Below are 26,242 nucleotides of genomic sequence, written 5' to 3' on the forward strand. Positions count from 1 at the left end.
AGTAACTCTGTGCTGAACTTGATGGTGCAAATCACTTTAAGGCAGCGCAGGAAGAAGGAGAAAGGGGCATTTTTCTCCGTGCAAACGGGCTGGTAGAAGAGCTGTTTGCAAGGACTCCATGCTCAAGTCCCCAGAGGAAAGCCACCAAGCAGGGCTAGTGAGATCTCAGTGGTTTTCCGTTGGAGACAGACAAAATTTCTTCTTGAAACACCATCAGAGCATTTGACCAGCTTTGAGCAATTCTTGCAGCCTAACCCATGAGACCACGATTTACAGAGGCTTTTCTTTACCTCTTGAACAAATAGCAAGAGGCAGTCCCTGAGCAGTTCGGTATCCTGCAGGTCTGCTTGGTATCCACATGTGTTAGGCACAAAGAATACAAAGCATCAGGGAAAGCAGCAAGCATCAAAAACTGCTTCCTGAGGCTCCAAAATGGAGACAGAACAACTGACACTACTGGAAGGGTATTTCACAGTGGGGGCAGCAGGGCTGGAGGGTGCAGGTAATGCTGAGCCATGTGGGACAAGGCACGGGACACGGTGCAGTGGCTCCCCTCAAAGCATGGTGCTCTGAGCTGTGCTCTCAGGGTATTGCCCACCACAGCACCCTATTAGCAGCACCACGGGATTACCTAAACACCATTTCAGGCCCAGTGGCCTTTCATGCAATGGCTGGTTTCTGTCATGAAGAGAGGTGACCTTGGTTTCCAACCCTATAAAAATGTTGACCACTAACAATCCAAAACCAGCATGTGTAATGGGTTTTCCAGTTCAGAAGATCTTAGTTTACTATATTAAAGATTCAAACAAAGTGCAAAAAATGGGAAAATGGCTATTATAGTTACAGCTTCATGAGCTTGCAGGAGGCTTGGTTCTGGGTCTGTTTTCTTCTGTCAAAGAAGTTGCTGCCTTTAACCCAAAGAAGAAAAAAAACATTATTCCTTATCCAAAGAAAGTCTAAGCTGCCACCCAGTGGAATTAGGAATCTCTGCATTATACCAGTGGCTCGTATTGCTACCTCCTCACTCCTCCCAGGCTACGAAGTTTTACTGCCCAACAGTAAGGCTTGGCTTGTTTGCAGTACTGCTGGCCTAGAGATCGTTTAGTACAATGAAGTATTACCACTTCCATTTATCACAGGGGAAACTGAGGCACAAGAGCCAAATGGTCTCCCCAGTCACACTGCAGGCCAGGAACAAAGCTAAGGCTAGCCCATGTCTCTCCCTAATAGATATCCTGAACACAGGTGGATGCTGAGCCAAAGAGGATCCTACTGTATTAGGGTGGGAAGCAGGGGGGATATTGCAGAGCAAGGGGAGAGATGGGTACACAGTGGGATCTGGAAATAGGGTTAAGGTTGTTACTTAACCCAGGCAACTAGTTGAGCAATTTATCTTCGTGGTCTTCTGCATTTTCTTGTAAGTAAAACAAGCAAGCAGTCTGGTTTAAGAGATGCCTGCAGGGATGTTGCCAGCTGTCACCAGTTATTTTTCACTCTAGGAGAGCATGCTCCATTACTGCAAGAAAGATTTTGACATATGGTAGGCTCTAGAGGGGAAAGACAGAGCTGTCTGTACAGCTGGCAGTGCAATTCTCTGCAATAAGTGGGGAGCCAAAAAGTCTGAGGTACGAAGAGTGAAGAGAAAGTGCTATACAGAGGCATGCACAGCCCTAACCAAAGTGTGAGCAGAAACTGTCCTCGTATCAGGCTTTGACCACTTTAAGTGCAATGGGAACATGACCTACCTCTCAGGTCTTACAGGGGGCCTCAAGTCCAGCAACCCCTCCTCCGTCCACACACAGCACAGACTTTAAACCTCTATGAGCCTTTTCAGTGAGAGAAAATTAGAATAGCTGGAATATTTCTTCCCCACCCTACGCAAGCACTTTTCTGAGCTGCAGCCCTGTGTATAGCAGGGACAGGACCCAGTAAATGCCACGCACGGGGATGGGTGGAAGGATCCTAGAAATTGGCAGTGGCAGCATGAGGGGCATTTATTTCTGAAGACAGTGTGTATGTGTGCACATGCATATATATATGTTGCTTGGAAGATGAAGAATGTCACATTCACGGGAGACCCAGATTCCGGCAAAGGCAGCTCTCAGCTATTTGCAAAGTTTGACCTCCTCTGACCTAACGTACAATGGCAGATATATATATATAAGCAGGTTATTTCTCAGAAGAGGAACACTTTGTGCCTTCTGCTATCCTCCCAAACAGCACTCAGCAATCATCATGAGGAAGAAGTACATAGCTTTTCTAGAAGCCTACGCCCTCCTTGAATAGCTGGGTTTGAAAGGTGCATCTCCAAAGCCTCACCTAGACTGCCAGATAGCTCAGAACACAGCACAGCAACATTTGGGATTTTGGGGATTCAAGGGAGAATGCCCAGCAGCTCAGGCTATTCCAGGTCAAATGGGAGCTTCATCTTTCAACCCACTTTCTCATTTGCTGAGCCTTTATTCCCCTTAAGAGAAACGATGCAGTGGATACTGAACAGGAGATGAACACATGCACTCAGCTGTTTGTGAAGGCCCACTTTTTTGTTGTTGTTTGTTTTTTTTGGGCAATTTCACTCTCCTATTGAAATTTCACAACACTGGAAGCCCACTTCAAACCAAAAGCCAACAGTGACCCAGAACCACAGAGTAATCCCAGGTGCAGCAGAATTCTCTATTTGAGGGCATCATCAAGTAACCCCCAAAATCTCCCTTGTTAGATTTACCAGACTGAAACAACTTCAGAGAAGGGTTATCAAGCTTTATATTTTAAAGATGGAAGCGACCTACTTAGCTTCTCATCTTACCTATAGAAGAAAAGGCATTTTCTACTGCTGTGTGAGGGGATTTTAAAACAGTTTCCATAGAAAACCTCCCTGAATAGTGTTTACAGCAGCAGCAAGCCTCCCCTGGCATTATCTACTTAGCCTCGTGCACTGCTGCATCAAATCCACAACTGGTGCAAATCACCGGTTGATTGACTGCACTAGTCAGGGGCTAAGTGATGTTGATTAGCAAGGAGAAAAAGATCTGCCGTTAGAAACCCAGATAGTCTCACACAGCCAGATCTAGGCACAGACAATTCCAAGCACAGCAACTACATGAAAGTCCCAAGATCACTGGAGGAAAAAAATAAATGTGTAAACAGAAGCCTTATTTAACAGGCTTATTTTGTTATTTAATCAGTTGCTCTGGATGCACAGAAAATTAAATCTGAAGGATGTACTTTGCCAGGCAATTGCATCATGATGGACACCATGACCAGGCACGCAGGCTGCCAAATCTTCCATCTAGAGCCATATAAGACAGAGCTAGGCTTATTGCCCTTCTAAACAGGCCTTGACAGGTAAGATACCATCACACTCTGAATAGGCAGTCACAGCAGACCATATGTACATAGTGCCATCTGCCTCTCAGGAGCGTGCATCTTTGGCTATCCAGTTGTTTCCATGTGCAATTTCTCCCAGAGCCTATGGAATGACTTTTGTACTTCTCAGTGTCCAAAGTGCACTGATATGCTCATGTGTCAAAGCTTTGCATACTGACATGGATGTTGCCCTGGCTTTCCTGGCATGCTTGGCCTCCTTGGTTTTTTGAGAAAGAAAAGTACACTGCAGTCTTGAAGTCTAAAGCATCAGATGCCCACAATTATTCCAAGGAGGCACTTTATGACTATCCTACAAAGTAAATCACACTTACTTGCTTGGCAACGTATACTACAGTGAATGCACAAGCAGAGATTGTAAATGAATGTTAGAAAGCAAAGCAGTGGAGAATTGCAATCATCCAGCCTTCCCCAGCCACTTAGAGCCTCCTTACACTACGTTTCCCTTCATGAAGGCAGGTTTCACTTGACCTAAGAAATCTACGCCATCAAATCTGTTCAGCACAAAGGGATACTTCCTTTAGCTTGGCAGTGTTGGAAGCAGTTGCTGCAGCACCTATTTACAAGCTGGGTGAATTGAGGGACCACGAGGCTTCAAACCAACTCCTTCTTCATCCCCAGGCTGCTATGTGGGGCACTGGACTGTGTTAAGGGCACCCACTTTAAGAGCTACTCTTTAGGACCCTATGGACTGGCCTGCTCCATGCAGCAAATAGCACATACTACACCCGCATCAGGGACTCCTCTCCATCTATCCTGCTGCTCACATCTGCATCCTGACAAGCTCCTTACCCTGGTGCTTGTTGAGGGTCCACCAAACACAGTCATTCCGAACCAAAAAAGTTCAAGGTTAATGAACAGAAGGAGAGCGGGGTTCCCAAAATAACATCCTGTAACATAGTTAAAATGAAATTACTTGAAGTCTCAGGCAATTACAACTTCAGAGTGCTGTTACCCAGGAAGTTCAGCTATGCACCAAAATTATACCCTTATTTCTCTTCTGCATTAACCACATTATAATGTAAATATAACTGTAGGTCTTCCCTAGGACTCTTTCCTTTCTCTCGAGGAAAATATATGTTAATATATATTGTCAGTCACTTCATGATTTAAACATATCTTTTGTTTTACAAGCCATGAGAGAAAAGGTTTTTTATTTTCAACATTTTTCTCATGATCTACAAACACGTCAAAAAGACAAAAGAAAGTTCACGTACCTTAGTATACCATTCAGCTGTTCCTAGCACTAGCTATACACACTGATATTTGAATTAAAGTTATAGGTAATGTTAGTAAAAGATTTTGTAAATGTATTTAAGACAATCAAATAATTACACATAATATGCTCTTCAAGTAATAGTTTAGCTTCAAACAAGATACTTCAAGTGTTTCACTGTCTCCATGAAAAATTACCCCATTGGGAACATTCACTCTTCCCCACTGATTAGATGGGGATTTGAGGTATCTACCTTTGGTCTTCTCCAGTATCATCTTCTTAGGCAACCAAAATAAGCAGCTTAATACATTCAGTATGAGTCCAGCTTCTCTGCAGTCAGAGGAAGCACCCATGGGTTGGAAAATACATCTCGGCTTTGCCAATGCACAAAAGACCCAGCTGTGCTGCTTCAGGGACTGCAACAGCAGGCATCCCATGGAGGCTGGCTGCTGGGTACAGACCACGTCATGTGGACATGATATATGAGGAATTTAATTCTGAACAGAGCCTTGTTCAAAAAACATCTGGACAGAAGTCTATGAGGATTTGCCTGCCCTTCCTTCTATTGTTAACCTGCTAGTCAGTGGGGAACAGCAAATGAGAGCAGTTAAAATGCAAGAGACAGCTGGGAAAGGATTTAGAAAACTCAGAAGTGGGTACCAGGAAATGATAGTTTGTGTTTGTTCACAATATTTTGTTTAGTACCAAAGAGTCATTCTAAAGATAAAGAAAAACAGAGTTACTCTTTGGAAGCTTTTATTCCAGATAATGCTTCAGTCCTTTGAAGTTATGATATCTTGGCCATGAAAAAGGATTGCTTTGTATTAGATTCAGTACAACGTGATGGCTTCTGCCTCAAAGAACTTATGCTTAATGAGTCATTAGACTATTGAACAGATAGGCTGAAAACAAAAGTGCTGGAATAGGGAATTATTTGTTTTGCTTTTGAAAATGAGTGTAGTAATCAAATATCTAGCCAACATTAGCAGCAGCTCCAGCTCTTGCCTGCATGAAGGTTTCTGGTAAGGTTGAGAAAGCTGATTCTAAAGAAGGGCTTGGTTCAATGGCTACAGCAGGGTGGCTTATTTCTGGAGTCTAGGGGTATTCCTCACACTTCAGGGGAAGAGGACAGGGTTCTTCCCTGTAGTGCTCTGCCCTCCTTGTAAAGCACTTGTACCCTGGTTTGCATCCTTGTAGGCAAGATCGTCATTCCTACACCTGCCTCCTCCACTTTGGGTCAGCTGAGGCTTTGAAACACACAGATTCCAGCACACAGGGATTACAGCTGTCACTGCCTTCTCTGCCTGCAGAGGTAGGAGCAGTCTTCTCAAACCAGATCTCCTTTTTGCTCACCTTTGCATCATCTTGCAGCAATCTTGCTCACCAGCGGCTGTAAACCTCTTTCAGTCTTTCAGTCACTCAGTTTGACATTGCTCTTCGTTGTTATTCAAATAATTTTAGTAATGAAGCTGTAGTCCTCATCAGTGTAGAAGCACAGTTTCTACAAACATTTTCTCATGGTTATAACTTGTCACCTAAAACCTGGGTATGCGAGGCTTTGGAGTGCAGCAAAAAAATCAACATACAAGCATGATCTATTGGAAAGCCTGAAGAATGCTTACAAGGTACCTCCTTCAGGTAGCCAAAATAATGTCACATTTACAAGATGGAAAGGGCTGAAATGAGAAGGATGATTTCATTGATTACTTCAAGCAACATGATCACTTCTCTTGCAACTCACATTACATTCACAGCCAATTAAAGCTACCACAGAGAGATTCCTTTCAAATGTTACCCATCTAAGCTAATAAAGAGCAAATGACAGAACTACAGAAATAGGCTTACTGTTTGATGAACAGTAAGGATTTCTCAGCTTTTGCTGTTAAATCTCAACCTTTTGCAACGTTTAGGACAGGCAAGTAGTAACAGTAGAACAGCTGGAACCACTGCAGAGATTCACTAAGTTTCTAAATAAACTTCAATGCATAGACAGAGAAGCTTGTTTTCTTCCTGTGGCACCAAGTGGTATTCACCATTGCTTGACATCATTTACAGCTGCATTCTTACCATTACCCATCATATCCGTGCTGTTTTGCAATGAATCAGCAGCAACAGCTAGTAGTGCAACACAGCAGTCAACAAAATTGCTCCTCTGAAAAGTCACTTACAAACACCTGAAACACTTGTAAACAAATAAGAGTGAACCAGCTAACACATTTTGAATTTGGAAAGTCATATAGGATTTCATAGACTGAAATACCACTGACCCACCTCATTCAGGACCATGGGAAGGACAGAGAAAGTACCAGTAAAAGCTGACTCAAGCCTCAGGGTCTTGTAGGTAATTTTCAGTGCAAAGTGAAAGGCAGCCAACAAACAAAATGGCTGGGACAGAACTAATTGATTTTAGTTCCAGCCCAGTATTTAGATCCAAATTCTCTATATCTTCATTTAAATTATGATTTTTCAGCATATGGTAATGTTGGTGAAAAGTCAAATATACATATACGACTGTCTACATATATTTGACTCAACTGTTTATATCTGACTCTCTGAAGAATCATTCCTTCAGCCATGCTAGAAAACGCCAGTCCTAAATGCATATTTTCCCTAGGAACAGCATTACAGTGATAAGAATGACATGGTGGACTCTTTCCAGATTGCCATACTGTAATTATTAGGGAATAATTGCAAACAAGAATGAAATGTAATCACAATATTGACTATATCACCTAATATGTTTCAAATTATACTCCTCAAACAGCTGCAATAATAATGTACTATCTAGGAAGTAATTCAATGTCATAAGAGTCCTTTGTTACAAGGAAAAATAATAGGACAGCTATAATAAAAATGAGAAAATAGAGCTCAAGGAGCACACCCAGCAGTTAAGGTCCTGCCTCTTTTGCACTCAGTGGGGATACCTCCCTGACTTTTTAAATGCAGCTGTTTGCGCTGCTCAATATCATTACCACCACCCCCACAGGAGTCACACCTTGAAAAAAATCATCTTAGTCCCATTCAGTTTTGGCACCACATTAATGTGTTTGAAATAATTAAGAACTAAGCAGAAAAGCAAGGAACTGAGCTGTCAGAAATCCCTGAAACCATTAAAAACAGTCCCCTGCAATCACAGGTTACCAGGACTTACATATTAAACTGAAGCAAGTGTTCACTATACCCAAAGCTATATAAAAATGCTGGGAAAAGTGAACAGTCTTTTGGGGATGCTCCTAAGCCAGGAGGGTTTTCCCACAAAAACTCAAGGAACACAAGAGGACTGAAGACCCATGCTATCTTCCTAATGAAAATGTGGCAGCCCATCACATTTTTCTTTGAGGTAGGGATCAATTTGTGTACTCAAGCATGCATTTCTGACAAGACAAGGAGCTTTAGGGCAGACCAGGGTGTGAGATCATCACTAGTGCTATGACTAGAGGGAGGACTCGAGCAAGAGCATTCTCACAGAGTGAGCACAGAAAAACTGAGGGACAAGCTAGGATGAGAAATACATCCACTGAGTAAATAGATTTCTACAGCAAGGCAGTAATGGTAGTGCTTATTTTATACGCGTTTAGTGAGCTACTGTCCTGAAAAGGGGTGTCTGTCACATTCAGGAAGTCAGATCATAAATCAGATCTGGAGTTCCTCACTCAAGTGACCAAAGCATGATCACTTACATTTTTCTGCCAGACAGCCACATTAGGCTCAAAGCCCTCCAAACTAAGAAATGCAGGTTGCAATATTGTTACTCAGTAGGTTTTAGTAAAAGGCTGTCTGACACGAATATGGAAGGCATTAATATTTACACCTGACTGGGAGCAAGCTGCTTGCTGGTTAGTGTCATTCATCTACTGAACACCAAAAGCTTGTCTCTCAAATCACTACAGCTCATCTTTCTCTTCTTTAAACTTTACTGCCTGTCTTGCTGTGACCTATTTTCTAGGGAACATATACTCACTTAATGCTGGAAGATCAAATCAAAACCAGCTACGCTTCCTTTGAACAGAGATACATCCTTTGCATTTGAAGTACAGTATATCTGTCTCCTTTCTGGCACTTGTTTCTAAATGGAAACACTAAATCTGATGGGAAGCCTAACTAATCTGAGAATCAGTCATCCTTATTACCAAAAGTACTTCTGGATTACAGAAACAAAAGATCATTATTTTCTCCAACTAGGCTGGGATACCTCTACGAGTAACTCAATTGCAACCTCTTGTCCGTAATACCCAAGAAAAAGCAGATGGGAATAGCTCTGCTGATCTGACTTTTGATAAATTAGTTCCCAGTTCTAAGTGTGTGGGTTTACTTGCTACTTCTAAAGTCTGCTAGACACTCACCAAGCACATTAACTTAACTGATAAGTTGAACCCAGCTGGAAGAAATCCCTTTGGGTCTGTTCCTACAACAAGTTCAGCACAAGATATGCTCAGCTCTGCTTCAGCACCTTGTTACTGCTCAGTCTTTCCACACCTTAAGGCATTTCACGGGTGTTTACCTTCCTTGCCCAGCAGCAGCCCTTGGCCTAACCAACATATATTCTCCTCTCTGTATATAGCTTGGGATAACCAAGAGCTCATTTCATTTAACAGAGCACATTTCCCTCACTACCAGTTATGTCTGGCCTGTGCCTTATCAGGCCTGTCTCCATTATCTCCCCTCAAATACTTTGCATATGTTTTTTATGGGCTTTATGCCCGTAGAACTCTGGTTCCCCAAATATGTGAAGTTATTTCAAAAATGCTCTCTCCCTACCCCAACAACAACAACAAAAAGGCACTGCATTACTACACAGAGTCAGAGCAAGGCTAGATACTGCAGAAGGCTCCTTTAATATCTTGTGTCATGGGCCATCAATCATTTCTAAAGCTCTTCTGGAGTTAATGGTCATCTTTCCACTTGCTTCGCTAGGAGCTGGATCAAGACCTTGGCTTTCATCCAAGAGCCCCTGCACTTTAAACTGCATAGCATTTATCTGCTGCAACTGGAAAAAGGCTGAGCTGACCCTGCAAAGATTTATAGTCAAGCTTCCGGGGAAAGAAGTGGACACATTGATACAACAAGAGCAGTCGCATTTTCTCCTATCAGCTAGATATTTTTAAGCTCCAGAGGTTATTTTATACACCTAGATCTCTTGCAGCTTTTGGAGCTGCAATTTTTTAAATGTTTCAATTAGAAAGAAAAGGGAATAATGTTTTTTATGGGGCTTTGGTTCTCTTTTCACTTAGTCAATTTTTATTTATATATACACATACGTCAGTAAAAACTAAAAGTGAGTTTGAGAAAAATCTGTTGAAGTACATTTAAAGTATTTTTAAATTAACTTTTTTTTTCCTGTGCTAGAAGAAAAGTCAGATCTTTAGACTAGGTCAGCTTGAAAAGATGATATTCCTTTAAGACAGCACATCGCCAGATCCCCAAATCATCTCTTTGTTTGTCCGGTGTCCAAAGAGACTTGGCCTCAATGAAGAGGAAGAGTGCTGGATTTGATCAGCAACTAAGAAAGTCCTGAGAACAGATTCCTTTTCCCCAACTGTTCCCCTTCATGCTTTTCTGCGTATATCATCTTAAGACAGACTGACCCAAGGGACGTGCTCTCCAAAAGTGATTATCAAGGTTACATGTCATGTTTGCACAAAGCAGGATTCACAGCTTCTAGCCTAGCAAGGACGCAGCATTAAGATCTGAAACAACTGCACGTGCTCTAGTGCTGATTTTTCACAGATTTCCTTCTACTCTACTGCATGTATCTTAAGAAATGCTTTCTGTAAAAATAATAATAATAATAAAAGGCTTTTTCCTCTTTTCGTATAATTTCAGTGCATGCCAGGTCACAGCTTGATAACCTTGAAGAATTTGATGCGATGACTTTAACATACAGCTACAGACATCCACAGCATCCTTCTGCAAGATTATCTTGACCTTTCAGTGCTTCAGCAACCAGCTTTCAAATGAATTATACGGATACTCATATTCAAAATATAGTAGCACAGGGCAGAGGGCTGACTGTCAGGAGCGACAATTGACAGAATGCAGTAATCCTTGCTGTGTTCTGCAGTTTAGCCTTGAGATAACCAAAAGACCTTCTAACAACACAATCCTGTATCGCCAGGAGCTCAGAGTCTAGCTTATGAGTGAGAAACTCAAGTACTGCAGGTTCCTGTGGGTGGTCGCTCCTGAAACGGGAGAATTGGAAATGGGATTCTGGAATAACAACTTAGTTTTCCAGCACAGTACTTCTCCAGAATAGAGTCATTTGTGTTCTGGGGGAGGGTGCAAGCCAGAGGAGAGGAGATAGCTGAAGGCAACTCATCAGCCTACCTTAATGATAACCAAACTCTCTGCAGCAGAATAGCACTAAGGCCAGTCAACAGCCCCTCACGCAGCCAGGCCTGTGTCCCAGTTTTCAAAAGCACATTGCTGTTTGCACACCATTTTAGTCCAATACAAATACTTGTCTCTAAGCCGCTTTTGGAAAAGCAGATGTGCGCTCCTTAGTCACTTAGGTATTACTTAAGTTTCTACTCCGCTCATATTAATTAAGAGGAGAATAACACTCATTATAGATCCTAATTAGTACTAGAGTTGGCAGAGAGTTGGTATATCATAAACATACAATGTTTAATGAGTACGTGGCAGATGTTAGTCATCTCATTTAACACACAGCTGGCAGAGGTTCCTCTCACAACAGAGTAGGACGGTAAAAAGAAACCAGCCACAAATATTGCTGTCCTTTGCAGAACCATTTCTGGGGCACTAGCTGACCCATTTGTTTTTTCCCCCTAGTTATCTATTCCTAGAGGTTCACCTTGATCATTGTGAGCCAGCACAGCCCCACACATTGCCAAAGCTGCTGCATGTCTTTCAAAGATGAAGGCAAAGTTGTAAGAGGTTTTATGGATGAAGTAAAACAGATAAAACCCCACAGAGCCAGTCAAATGCTTGTTAAGAGCCACACATATAATTACTGCAGTACACAGTAAAGCAGTTCCTATTCTCCCAAACCTTGGGGGAATTTATAGGGTCATGTCCTATTGCTGCCAGCAGTGTGGGAAACAACCACTGCAGACATCTCTATTAGGTCATTTAGACATATAAATGCCATCAATAAATTACTGCCAAAAAAATAGCCCCATCAAGCAGCTGCTGCCTCTCTGGGAGAGCCTCACAGCTGCAGGTGGCTGTTGTGGTGGCCGAGCATCAGCAGCAAGCTGCACCCAGCCACATGCTCAGCTGAAACTCATCCATCACTGCAAGTAGTTGCTTGACTCTTTAGCACTAACAGCATTACAAGACTACGATATTAAATATGAATAACTTATGCTGTTAAGCCACCACCCGCTAGAAATGGCAAGGAATTCATTTTAGTAATTTCATTGGAATATGAAAGTCTGGAAGTATTTTGCTTCAGGATGTGAATGTTTATTGCCATTTGCAGTGTTTTACTGCTTGGTAAGCTCCCCTAAATGGTTAGCTGCTCCTTCCATCAAAAACTCATTTTATTTTTCCTCAGTACTGCAGAGCTGTAGGAATTGCAAACAAGACATCTGCAACTTGGGCTTTATAAAAAGTCAGAAAATACATTTAAAAGAAATGGGGAAGCTTTTGGGGTATATTTAGCCCAAAGACTCATTTTAATAGTAGTTGAACGAGGGATTTTTTTTTTTTTAACAATTAATGAAAATTAAATACATTAGCACAAAGCCTTTGATAATCTTGCCTGTAGCATCGGCTAGTCCCCTGAGTGCTTTCATCATCATCCATGAGATGCAGCTGCACTCACCTTGGAAACATAGTTTATGCTTGCTCAAACGAACAGCTCTGCATTAACATGGTAAACAGCTACAGTTCAACGTTGTGGAGGAGGAAGAGAACAAGAGAAGTCATTGCTAAGCCTAACTTCTAATGTACAGCTTTTCTTTCTTTATCTGCTCTTTCTTTTCCTTTTCTCTTCACTACAGACAGGTCTTGCAGGAGAACATGAACCAAAGTTGGCTGATTGTTGCCTGAAGTTGCCAATTAGCTATCCTGACTAAACACTTTTTAGTAAAGGCTAGTGTGTTTATTCCCCTAGCTCCTCTCTCCTGGCTACAAATGCATGCGGAGGCTCTGCACTCGCCTCTTCAGAAAGGCCTGCTAATTCACCCTACACTTTTGCAGTCAAGGCTCCATAAATTTTGTTGCAGAGGCAATGAGTTCTTCAGTGACAATCAGGTGAGCAAGGCTTGCTTCAGGTTTACAGCAACCAGTTAATGTGTGAAAACAGCTTCTTCATGCTAAACTTTTGTGCATAGTAACAAACAGGTTTAAAACATGCCATGTACTACTCCCATAGATGTGGCCAACACTTTCTGGGTTCAAAAAGCCAAGCACTGTACAGAGAGCCCCCAGTACTTGCCAGTGCTACCAAGGACAGTAAAAGCAAGGAGAAAACCATTGCATCCCTCTCCAAATTATGGATTTTACACTTCCATGTAGTTCTTTCCTCCAAATAAAATGCAATAATAATCCTGGACAAACAGGAGAAAGCACTTTTTCCTTACACAGCAAAATAGCACAACTTAGTTTAATAGCGTATTTTGCAACAGACGGTTTCCTGCCCTTCAATACTCGAGCCATGACAGAAATAACAGTGCTTCCAGCAATCTGAAAAGACCTAATGGTAAAGGAGAGCACTACATTTCACAGCACGACAAGAGGGTTGAGAATAACATAAATTTTCCCCTATTTCCCATTGGCTTTTACCTAGGGTGGCATGGCCATTACAGCTACAAAGCACATTTCCCCTGTCCCGGATGTGCTGGTTTGTGCATTTGCTCTCTGCAGATTTCTCACTCCAAGAGCAGCTGTGTCCTCGTAACCATGGAAACTGCTCGTGGCAAATTCCCTCAAAGCACAAAAGTAGAAGGATGGAAAGGAACAAACATTTTAAGAAGGTTGTACACAAAGAGCAAGGCAGCATCGTATCTTCATAGAGTGTCCCCAGTGGCTTGGGGATCATGCAGGAGAGGGGAAAGCCATGGTTTCTTGATGCTGGAGGGCTGACTACCAGGCTGCTCACCTTCCTAACTGGACAAAATAGAGGATTTCGTCCAAGGCTGCTTTTTAGCATTGCAGTTGTACTCTCTGAAGACTTGCACCTATGTAGTGTCAAAGCTTTTCTGAACTTCTGGGAGATCAAAGGACTCAAAACTGAATTTTCATGGCAGTGCAAGACAACCTCGTCCCATGCCTAGGACAGAAGTACATCAAATTTAAGAAAGTAACTTGGATCATCTTCAAAAGGAAAAAATAGAGGCATGCATCTGTGTAAAACCATAACAAAAAAGCAAATCACATCTGAGCAGACCTTGGTCCTCCTAGTTCAGTGTTCTGTCTCCAACTGGGCCTGTAAATAGGGAAGAGTAAATACCCTTTGGGCAGCCCTTCCACCCTAATACTCCCCACCTGTAACTCCCCCCCCATCCTCAGGAGATTCTCTGAACCTGTTGTGGTTTTTCCAGAGAGTAAGGCACAAAGCAGCTCTTTTCCCAAGCACTTCTCCAGGCTCCTTTCCAAACTATAACAGCTTCTTGCATCTACATCACCCTTTTGCAGGCCGCACAACAGGCCTCATTCACTGCACATGAGCAACCACCTACTGTTTGCACTGAAACAGCCGCCTACTAGCGTCACTCGATGGCCCTCTGTCCTCATGCTAGAAGAAATAACAGCCTCTATTTACCCCTTGTGTCACTCATGGTTTTGTAGATCTCTATCACATCATCCACACACAGCCCTTTCCCAGGGATGGAAAATCCAGTCTGCTTAACTTTTCCTTGAACAGATTGTTTCATACCTTTGTTTATCTACAATACCTTTCTTCAGACTTTCTCCTGCTCCAATACATCTTGACATGAGAGGACCAGAACTGCACAGAGGAGGGTGAACCTTGGAGTCATGCAGTGGCTTAACAAAAAAATATCTCTATTCTCTTTCCAAGAAGTAATAACATTTAATCTTCTTTCCCATTACTACTGAGCTGTCAGAGCTACCTATTATAAACTCCCCAGTGTCACTCATAAGTGACAAAAATGATATCATAGCTCAATATTTTATACATGAGGCCAGGATTACTTTTACCCAGGACTTACATTTACCTGCATTGAATTTCATCTTCTATTACTGTCTCAAATTTAGGAGGTCCTTCTCCATGCCTCAGTCTACCTGAGTCCCTCCGGATCACTTGGGTGAATACCACCAGACCTGGACGTTAGATATTTTTTTGTTTTCTTTGTTTGTACACCTCAGCCTGCTCCATAATTAAATCAGACCTCAGGCTGATCATTTCCTGAGTCACTGATTAAAAGAACAAAGAATTTCCCCAGCTTTCTCTACAGCTAGTGGAAAAATAATTGTTTCTCTGCAGTAGTCTTGTGCACATTGCTCTCAGATAGCCTCACCAACTTTCTGGTGGACTTTGTTCTTTTATGTTAGGTTCTGTAGCCTCTATTCTACCTCCTCCCAGAGGTGTCACAGCTGCTGCTCAAGGCCAGCTCTGATACCGTGCAGCTGTGTGACCTTGGGCCTGGCTGCTGGGAACAGAGCTGGGAGAAGTCTTGCTGGGAGCCCCTGCTCTTTCCCTTGGGAGATGCATCTAAGAAGTTCTGTCAGTCCCTGCCTGAGCTATGCTGTAGGTGTCCCTGTGCCCACCTTTGCTCCTCACCAGCCCAGACCCTGACCCAATGACTTGACTTCCCAGACCCAGGCCTCATCACCACCATGGGCTTGCCTGACTAGCTGGACTCCTGCCTACCCCAGGTCACTGCCACCCAACCTGCTCTGCTGTCTTTGCCTGGGCACCGTGGGTCTGGGACCCAGCCACGAGGGAGCAGTCCTGCCAACCTTGCTTCACCTTCATTCCCAGCTCCCCTTGCCCTGTGGGGCAGCCCCAGCCCCACTGCTCCCTGACAGACAGGCTGAGGAATCAGGAAGACTGATTCCTCTAGTGAATCTTCAAGTTTGGAGCATAATATATTATCATAATATTTTTCAAACCGATGAAGACTAAGTATGAATTGTTTTTGAACAGAGATATGCAGAAGAGAAGAAGTGAAGCCGCCAGTTTGTTCCGCTGCTAGCTGAGGAGGCAGGACAGCTGTGTACTCCACATTTCCTGTGCATGACCTTCATCTCGTCACTTAGATGCTCCCTGAGAGTCTCTCTTGCTCTAGAAAGGGATAAAGTTTCCTCCTGAGAGCAAGGGAACCCTGCTTCCTCCCTCACTGTACCAAATGTCAACAGTGACAGCCCTGCCTGGGGCTGGGAGGATCCGGAAGTTTGCCATTTTCCCTAGCAAGTTACCAGGCTTCACGTACAGAGCAGGGACAAGACCGACTACAGAAGAGAGGCTGGTCCTCTTCTGTGTATTAATACAAATAATGCACTAGCACTAGGATATAAAATTGGGCATCAGATATCATTCCCAAACCTTGTACAAATATATTTAGAAACTCAAAGAAATAAGGTTTTCATACAGAAGCAGCAAGAATAATCTTTACTGGAAAGTATAACGATTTAAATTGCTTGCATTGATATAGCTAGTTTGAGCCTCAGCTAGCAGGATTTCCTTTTTAAATGGGTATTTTAGCAACAATTTTACTATGCCAAGCTATAAAGGTGAAAACTTGTACTTTTCCTCTCACTAAACTTCAGAAAATTACTCCTGCAATACTGCTTTCCAAAAGAGTGCTAACACAACTTTGGTAGCTGTGTGTTGAGGTACAGGCACAGAAAGTGAGAAATAAAATTCAATTTAAGATCTATAGTCATGTTTAAGTGTGTTGCAAATCTAAACTTCTACAAGGTGCTTAAGGGCACCTTGGAAAAGCAGGAGGTCGAAACCACCAGGCTTTCTTGGCATAAAAGCCACCCAGGATATTAAAATACCTTGTCTTCACCTCCTCCCCCAAATCTGTGTTATAGAAACTAAGGTAGTTTTAGAGCTCTGCATTTTAATTGATGGGTTTTTTTTCCTTCACTCTTTCTTCTCTTTTGTTACATCTTCCTTAGATGTAAAGTGACAAAAGAGAAGGGAGAAAAATAAGGATATAAATATCGGGGGAAGAAAAATAAAAAGAATATATCTTCTAACAAAACTATGCAGGATGAAAATTGCTTTAAAAAGCATTGCTAGAATGGTATAAGAATACACAGAAATCTAGGCCTAGAGGGATAAACTATATTTCCCTTCTTTAGGCCAATGGATATAGTTGGTAAAGTTTTTAGGAACACAGTAGAGCTAATGAAGGAAGTCTGTACATAAAAGCTTTACCTTCTCCCTTCCCGCCCCATTCATATCAGTTGCTCTTAACAAAATAGCCCTTTACAAATTTTGTGTCTTAAGTACACATACCTATATTCATATACATTTACATTTTTCAAACTGGCTAAAATGCTTATTTTAAATCAGATTCCAGTCTCACATCTAAGTTTAAGAAACACTGGTACTAACGGAGCAAAATGAAAACAAGCATGGTAATTTCCTCACTTTGAACATTTAACATCAGTCCTGCATTTGACTGTCCCTGCTTGGGTGCAGGGAGATCCATAAAGCATCTACACAGAGCATGGAAAAGATTGTTAATGGCAATAACTGCAATAGGTCACAGGACACTTCAGTTCTGCAGCTGAAATGGAACAAGGACTTTGAATTTTGGTTCAAAAGTCTCCCAGAACGGGCTTGACATTTCTTATGTAAAGTTAGGCACCTGATCATAATCAAAGGAAAGATGTTCCTGCCTCTCCTGTGCAGACTGTCCTCCCAGCACAGCAATCTGGTGATTGCCTCGGCTGCCAGACCGAAGCAGGTGCATTGTCACACTGGGCCTAAGGAATCAGGGCTGCTCATTGTACATCACATCCTTTCTCCCAGACCTTAGTCATTCAAAAGGTTTAAGGCTGCAGTGGACCTAGAGAGAAAACCAGACCTTCCCTTAGATCTGCAGGAGTGGCAAGTAAAAGGGGGTGTCTACACCAGGTGACTGAACAGCAGACCCTGCTCAAGCCCTGTCCTAATGCTCATGCTGAGGTGGAATAGCTTGGCTATCTAAACACCACACAGCAATGTGCAGGGCAGAGGCAAGTGAATCCTGATCTCAGCAGCAATTAAATTTCACCACTTTTTGAAGTGTGTTAGCAGCAAGGTGGAAAGCTAATGAGATAGGAATAATTTACTTGGTGGAAACAGCCTATGTTCTCGAAAGCTAGCTGCAGGTTTTAATTGTTCAGGATAACATTTCCTTCAAATGCATGCCCCATAGGCTTCCCTTAACCAGAAATTCAACATTTGTAAGTACCATCAATGTCTCTGTTCCCAAGCTGTAACTGTGGTCCCTGCAGCAGCCATAAGCAAAAGGCAGCTATTTTTAGCCCAGCAGCCTGGAGTCCCATTTCATGGGTGTTATGTCTGAGTGTGCTTCACAGACCAAAAGGGTAACACTGCCATACACAGGCAGGATATTCTCCCTCTTCGGGCTAATTAGATGTGTTAAGGGAGGTTCCTGATGAGCACATCTAACTGCATATAAAGCACAAAAAGATATCTATCTCCCTTTGCAGCTATTAGTGAATCACCATTTAGATGCCTAGTAAGCTTGCACATTAAATTCTAATTGCTTCCTGCTTCCCTCATTAACCTGAATTACTCTACCTACCCATGAAAATCCTGCTCTTCCAGGAGGTACTGCAGTGCCTGACAGTCTCTGATCTGGATATCTGCAATCTCAGAGCTGTCGGAAGTAATAATTCCATCTTCTCTATTTATCACAGCCATGTAACTGTTCAGCAACTCTCTTGACTCAGCGAGCTATATTTCTCTGCTCTGTTGCTCACTTCATAAAAATCCGGGCTGGCATTGTGGGCCTATGGAAAATAATGTCTGTTTTCCATATAAACACTTAAAAAAGCTTAAGCCAAAGTCTGGTTAGTTCATTATATATTGCTGTAGTACCTGTTACTATATCCCTCAGCTGGAGTTCTTGCTCCTGTTTTGCTAACACCTGCTTACACATATTTGCCAGCTTTTTCTGTCCTCAGTCAGGTATCTAATCATCCATCCTCCACATCTGGTTTTCCTCCTTCATTATTTCTCAGGTTGTTAAGCACAGAGGAGACAAATCTAATGGTAAGTCTTCTTACAGCCTGGAAACTGCAGATCTGTGCATTGCAGTACAAGATGGGTTAAACACCCTTACTGCCTCCTGGATATGGGGAAATGGGACTCCCACCCCCCCAACCAATTCACAACCAAACCCTGGGATATTATGATGTTTTCCCAACTGTGCTTCAGTAGTGATGAAGTAGGAAGGAGATCAGAATTGTTTATTCCAAAAGTTCCCTAGCTTGCACATTGAAGATAACCAGCAGTCAGTGATTACGCAGCCTCCACAGTAATGTCCCATCAGAAGAGAAACAGAAGCAAAGTTCCCAGTAACCAAACATCGACCTCAAAGATAGTAAATTGATTATTTCTAGAAGCTACATGTGAACATACTTCATCATTTTAGACTAAAACCCAAAGAGCCACTGCTGTGGTTTAACCCAGCAGGCAGTTATGAATCATACAGCTGTTTCCTCACCCCATCTCCCCCAGCTGGGTGTGGGAGAGAAACGAGGAAAAAACAGCACAACTCATGGGTTGAAATAAAAACAGTTTAACAGGACAGAAAAGGAAGGCAAGATAGTAATAATAATAGAATACACAAAGCAAGAGATGCACAATGCACGTGCCCATCACCTGTTGACCAATACCCAGCCAGTCCCCAAGCAGCAGCACCCCCCTGCCCATCCAACTCCCCCCAGTTTTATTGCTCATCATGACACCACATGGTACAGGACATCCCTTTGGCCAGTCTGGGTCAGCTGAACTGGTTCCCTTCTCTCACAGCTTCTAGTGCAGCCCCAGCCTCCTCCTGGCAGGGCAGCGTGAGAAGCTGAAAAGCACTTGACTCAGTGTAAGCACTACTCCGCAATAACTAAAATGTTAGTGTGTAATCGACATTATCCTCATCCCAAATCCAAAACACAGCACTGTACCAGCTACTAGGAAGAAAATTAACTCTATCCCAGCTGAAACCAGGACAGCCATTAATTCTTTATAAGTATCAGCATCACATCAGTGATCTCTAGCAGTTAAGCCAACAAGCAGTTGTATTCTCCAGACCAAACTAACTACACTACAAACTTATATATCACACAAAGAAATATTCCCAAGTATATATTTCTTTAGACATCTCTAGGAAGTGCTCCCCTGTAACAGAACAGTTGGCATCTGTATCAGCACAAGCTTGTAAAGATGAGGTTTACCAGAGCAAGCAGAACCAGGGATCTCACTGTTGGTTGCAGCAAGGGGTCTCAGCAGCCCTCCAGCAAGCACCAGGCTGCGCACCAGCCAACTCAGATGGCGGCCTAGGAAACCCCTAGGAGCGGGACTGAGGGGCCATACTCTTACAGAACAGCTCAGGAAGAAGCTAAAGGGCCTGGGCTGCACTGAAGGAGAGCTGTGGTGAGAGGGTGTGGCAGTGTAAGTGGTCAGGGCAATCAAACCCAATTAGCGCCCTCAGGGCCCCGGCACCTGCCTCTGTGCGCATTCCTAGGCCTGTGAGTATGGAAATGGAGCACACAGTGAAAGATGCATGGGGGACTAAGTTAAACAGAAGCTGGAATAGGTAGATGCTATGAGCTGTGCAGTGCTTTTCAAAGGACAAACACCATAAATTTTGTTGCTGCAAAATGCCTATTTCTGCAACGTTCAGCACACTTATCTTATGGAAGGGTTCCTGATCAGACACAGAAATCTCCTCCCAACAAGACCAACCAGGACCAATACCATTCCTTGCAGGCTAACTGGTGAGGAACAGCAATTTAACAACCAGATAACACCCGTGCAAGGGAACCCAAGTCCACTCGCACTCTGAAAAAGATGACATCGCAGCTTCAAGACTGAAATGATCCCCTGAGATCTCCTCTGTTTGCATTACAATCCCTCCCTTATTTCTCCATCCCTCTCCTTCCAAGCCATCCATGTGCCCCCTTGTGCCCCCTCCACATACACCCACTGCTTTCTTTTTTATCTGAAGGTCACTTCAAGACCGCTGAATGCAGCATGTGGTATCTCTGCGTGCCCAGCCACATAAGCCAGCTCCCTTGAGACAAAAAGAAACCTGACAGATTTCTGGAGGCTTCTGTTTTGGGAAGAGCTTATGTTCATTCAGAAGTCATGGATTCTGTTCAACTCAATTTTAATATCTACAAAGGAAAATAATGGACAATGGTTGTTTTGCTGGTGGTATTTTTTGTTTGTTTTGTTGTTGGTTTTTTCATTGTACATAATGAATTTGGCTTCTGCTACATGCAATTATTTCTCTCTCCAGTCTGATTAGTACAAGGTGATACAGCTAAACAAGAGGTCATGATTACTGATGGATGATTTCCAAACTAAACTGCAATGATAAATGAAGCTTACCTATCAATGGAAACTACTGAAGCTGCTTGCAGCCCCCTGCAATGCTAGAGGCATTTTAATGTTACAGGAGCTTTGTATGGAGGACCAGTGCCTCCAAGTAGTTGAGAGCCTCCTGTAAGATGCCAGGGGAGCCAAAGGAGGCTCAGCGTCTCACAGACCTTATAAACACATACTGCAATTGTGGCCAACCACTGTGTTTTGCCAGGCTGTGTCAGAAGTAGCTGCAACAGAACACACAAAGCCTGACATAGAGCTCCAACTTATGCTGTAAAAGATTTTAGAAAAGAATACTTTTTTTTTTTTTTTTAAGTTCGTTTGAAAACACACGCACAAAGCTGATGCCAGGATGGTTTTAGTCAAGATTCAGTGCTTGCATTTGGGTTTTCTTCTGGCATTATCTGTCTTTTATCAACTATTGTCTTTATCTAAAAGCCTCTGAAAACTGTTTAACAGAATCTGTATACTAGAAGCTGGGTGCTGAAGCTGGTGTCTGAAGCCTGGGCAGGGGCTGGGTCTAATCCAGCCCTTTCTGCCAGCAGTGGGCCCTAGTACAGCTGAGAGCTCATCTACAAGCTGTCAGCTCTTTAGTTCAGCGATGTAGTTAACATCACCAGGCAGCAGAAAATGAATTTTACTCCTATGCAGGGTTTGAAAAAGCATCTTTAGAGATGAAGAAGCTTTTCTTTATAACCTCACCTGGACAGATTCCCATAAAAGCAGCCTTTCAAGAGAAGAATGGCACCTGAAACCTCTGTAGCACTTCCCGTCCTGTGGCACACAGTATCTGCCTGCTAGCACTGGGACAAAGAGTAAGCACTGCAAAATTCTGTCCTAGTCATCTCTTGCTGATGTGGAAGTTTGAACTGTTCTCTCTCTCACCAGAGCATGTGGGGTTATATGCTTTAACGGTAGAAAGCACAGGCGTAATTTTAATGGGGCCTAGGAGAACCTAAGAAAGTCTGAATTCATACAATTCAATAGTAAATGCACCTGAGCAAGCTCCACATCTTCACTGTTGCTCTAATCTTTTAGATGAATGCAAATTCTCCAACTATTAGATAGAGATATATTGTATATAATATTACCTTGATATTTTTCCCTTACCTAAATCCCCCAATGTATGTATCACTAACAGTGTTAATTATAATGAGAATGGTTTTAGAGCCTGAAGAAATTACACTGAAAATGGGAATGCTCTGCCTGCTATAAAACTTGGGAACAGCACTTCAGGGTGTGAATATTTCCATAAGAAAGCAATTATATTGATGAAAGCTGACTGGTAAAATAGTCTGAATAATTTGTGTATGTGTGAGGAAGGGAATTCAGAGATAGCTGACTGGTACAGGAATGAACATTACTGTAGGATGCAATGGGAAAACATTCATATATACATTTTTAAAGAGTTCGGTGCTGAGCTACAGACTATTCCGGCTACAAAAGAATCCAGTCTTGGAATCCAGTGCTGGCCTTTTTAAAGGTATTTGCTATAACAAATAACAAAAAGACTGATGGACAATATGTAGTGTAGTGTGATATCTTTTATCTTCCCTTTTCATTCTTGAGATCTAAAAAACTCTCAAGATTTTGCAACATTACAATACCAGTGTATTTCATGACCTGAAAAATAAAACCCAAATGAGTTTGTCATCACAGTTCCTCCCAGAAGACATGTAGCTCCTGTTCCTTCAGTAGACAGTAGCATACTTCACCTTTACTCTGCTCATGCAGCTAACAGCAAGAACTGGTACACATTATTCCCTTACAACATGTGAAAGCAAGAAGCCAAAGCTGCTGAGAAAATAAAGACTGGCTTTTTAACAACGCAGCTTACGCAGGAAGTGGCTTTGCATTGTGGAGAAGGGTTTGGAGATTAAGTCCTTGCATCATCCGTTTCTGTCAGAATCATCAGAAGCTAACTAATGACCCACGCTAAAAATTACATTTTCATCATTAGATTTCTGAAGCAACACACCACTGAGATGAATGGCAGCACTTTGCATCCCAGCAGATATTTTCTGCAGGGTTGTGCAGGCTGGGCAGAAAGGGTTTTACCAGCTGCAATGGGAGCACAGAGGAGAGGTCTTGTTTACAAACTGAAGAGAAAGTTTTATTTCAGCTACACTTTTCTTAAGTGATGACAGACTAGTTTTTGGAATGCAATCCTGCAGCGAGAACTGAATTCTGCACCATAATCCATGTCTGAACACGCATTTAACCCTTTGTTGCAACGGAAAATAATAAGTGCATTTCTGAAACACACGGGACAAAAATCCTGACATCCAGCATCAGGGCCCTGAGGGCACCCACAGGTGCCCTGCCCTCCCCCAGGCCTCCCCCATGGCCCAAGCCCCCATACCAGCCCTGGGGCCATCAGCCCCTTCCCCGTGGGTGCAGCAGCAGGGCCAGGCTCCAGATCCCCCCTGCCCAGTCACGATCCCTGGGCAGCCTGGCCCTGTCCCCAGGAAGGTGCTGGGGCTGCTCCTGGCTGCCCTGCTCCCGGTAGGGCAGCGGGATGGGGCCGGCCTGCCAGGCCCTGCCATGGCCCACCGGGAGAGACCCCACACTCCTGGCCCATGTAGGACCCTCACCTTCAGGATGAGAAATTGGAAATGCAGGAAGGAAAAGGAAGAATACCCAATGTGTCCAAATAATGAAAGGGATAAACAGTTACCACATGGCATATACTAAGCATTTTAGGAAAGGACTGCAAGGAATGTTTCTGCAGGCTGAGTATTAACTCTTCTCCTAGCACTGGCTGCAAACAAACCCCAACATGTTAGGTACGAGATCTTCCCCCAGGCACAAAACCTGGCATTGGTTCAGGCCTTGTAGCCCCTGTCCTACCCCCACAACGTGAGGGAAAACCTCTGCAAAGCAGCTGTAACTGCCCATTCCCAGCATCCAAGAGAGAGCCCAACATACGCAGCTGATTTGGTGAGAAGTTTCTTGCCACTTACCGGGAAAGCCACTGCACCACAACACTAGGGTTGTACTTCAGCGACAGCTTTTGCCCGTGTGTTTGCACTTTCAATACCTCCAGAGGCTCATTTATATACAACCATATAAACTGGCAGTGTTCCCCTACAGACAAATACACGTTAATTGACCACCACCATGGCCACAAGTCCTGTAAACTCCACTATTTTACTCCTTTTCATCAGGACTGCCCCATGGAAATGACCACTTCCCATTCAGTTACTAGGAATCAAGGATGGGCAAAGTCTGCCTGTGCTCCAAGACCCACCCCCTGCCCTTGCTTGGGGTCAGCTCAAGTCCCCACCGTCCCTGGCCGAGGAGCAAGGCAGAAGCTCTGGTGCGACCACGCAGCCATGAGCTCCACAGACACAGCCCGTGTGGATGTCAGGTGGCAATGAGCTCCTTCTGCCTGATGGGATCCATGAAGGAGTGACAGCAGCACAGTGACAATCAACCCTGGACAGAAATTAAAGAACATCTAAGCATAGATGTCAGGACAAATTCCTGTTTCTCAAGACTTTTTTTTTATCCTCACAGAGAAGCAACTGTAAGACAAGAATCTTTCAGCCATCAGGTGAAAGAAGCAGCAGCAGCAAAGAAATTGTTTGCTTTTTTGTTTTGTCTTTTTTTTTTCTTAAGGTTTTCACTTCGAGATAAATTCTCTTCTGTGAGGGATTGTATTACGACACAAATCTGCTGACTTAAAAATTCCCCAAAAGGGCTCCATAAAATGGAGAAAAAAAATCCACGTAAACCCTCCACAGCTGCCCCAACAAACAACTACAAGGATGTTTTGTGATCATAGAGTGATTCCAAAAGAAGAATCACATTTTACCCAGACAGTAAGTACTTAGGACTATACTTTTATTTGCTCCTGAATACTTGATGGCTCAGCTGAGGCAGGTCCCACAGGCCCAGACCTCTTCTCACACTTGTGTAATGCCGAGGACATTACCTGGAAAGCCAACAGGAGTGGCCCAAGCACCACACCAAGGGCTGGCAGGACCCAACAGAACATATTTGCCTACTCTACAGGGGTCAATTGTGGGTGAACTGTGTGTCAGGCTGTCCCCCTAGAGCAATTCAGAGTATTTTAAGACTTAAGCTGAAGGACAGCTGGCCTGGAATAGAATCCTACAGAAATGCAGAAAGCTCTGAAGACTTTACCGTAACATGAACAAACAGGAAAGCTTCACTGGAAACTTAAATCAAATTTTCTAAATTTCTACTGTTTCACTCAAGTAATGTCTCAGTAATCTTTTAACAAAACTTTGTGAACACACAGTCTGCATCTTGGACTGTAAAAGCAAATTTATTTTTATTCCTCAAAGACAATATTGGTTCTACTTCATCACTGATCTATTTTGAACCTATGAGTTGACCACATGCATAATTCACACTTTGAACTTTTCCCAGTTGTAGAGAACTGGTCTGCAGGAGAAAATTGCAGTGGTTTAACCAAATTAGTGTTGTTTCTTCATTTTACATTAACTCTCTGCACAAAGTAATATACGCAATTATTTATATTGCTTTGATTTATCAAATAGCTAGATCTCAGTTAAGTGAAATAAATTAGGTAACCACCTCTGGAAAATAACTGATCAAAATATCTTTTGAAAAATACAAGTTAAACAGTGCAACTTCTGTTTGTAAATAAGTTCTTTGCCTTACAATTCCACTTCCTTGAAGACTTCAATGTCCATGCAGCTTAGATGTTTTTCATGAGGAATGTGGCTGTACCTTTGAAAAATTAGCAATACTTTATTTTTATAGCATATAACTTAACTACTTATCTTTTTCAAAGTACTTTATCACTGAGTTAAAAATTCATAGGAACATTCAAATGAACCAGGGGAAAATATTGCATCAAAAGCCAATGACACCGCGGTGCTCTAAAAAACATTACTCTAGGAAAAACTCAGGCATAGGGCAACAAAGCAGAATTACCCAAAGCACCATGGTAGGTTGAGAGCAGGGCCAGGAACTGAAATCAAATATTCCAACTCCCAGTCCAACATATTTATTTACTGGATACTAACCCACCATGGTTAACTGAAAGCACTGACAGAAGAGTTAAAAATAATGAGATTAAAAACAAACAAAAACCCCACAATTTGAATTCAAGAGGCTGCTCAGAAAGCCTTTGCATGAGTGAGGAC

General features: G+C 42.9%; 1 long non-coding RNA gene across 2 annotated transcripts in view; it reads right to left on the reverse strand.

Annotated features, from left to right (window-relative positions):
* LOC308190948 overlaps positions 1–15,607 on the reverse strand; it is a 28,086-nt gene extending 12,479 nt beyond the window's left edge. Inside the window, exons 1-6 of one of the 2 annotated variants that reach the window (XR_013947582.1) lie at positions 14,737–15,607; positions 14,442–14,551; positions 13,953–13,991; positions 13,349–13,835; positions 12,387–12,445; positions 4,177–10,779 (exon numbers count right to left, since the gene is read on the reverse strand). This is a non-coding gene — a long non-coding RNA (uncharacterized lncRNA). The remainder of the gene's footprint in view (positions 1–4,176; positions 10,780–12,386; positions 12,446–13,348; positions 13,836–13,952; positions 13,992–14,441; positions 14,552–14,736) is intronic. The other variant, XR_013947581.1, reaches the window with a different exon arrangement.
* Between the last annotated feature and the right edge of the window lie 10,635 nt (positions 15,608–26,242).

Source organism: Anser brachyrhynchus, assembly GCF_964034855.1.
Source record: "Anser brachyrhynchus genome assembly, chromosome: 2".
Classification (NCBI taxonomy): Eukaryota; Metazoa; Chordata; class Aves; order Anseriformes; family Anatidae; genus Anser; species Anser brachyrhynchus.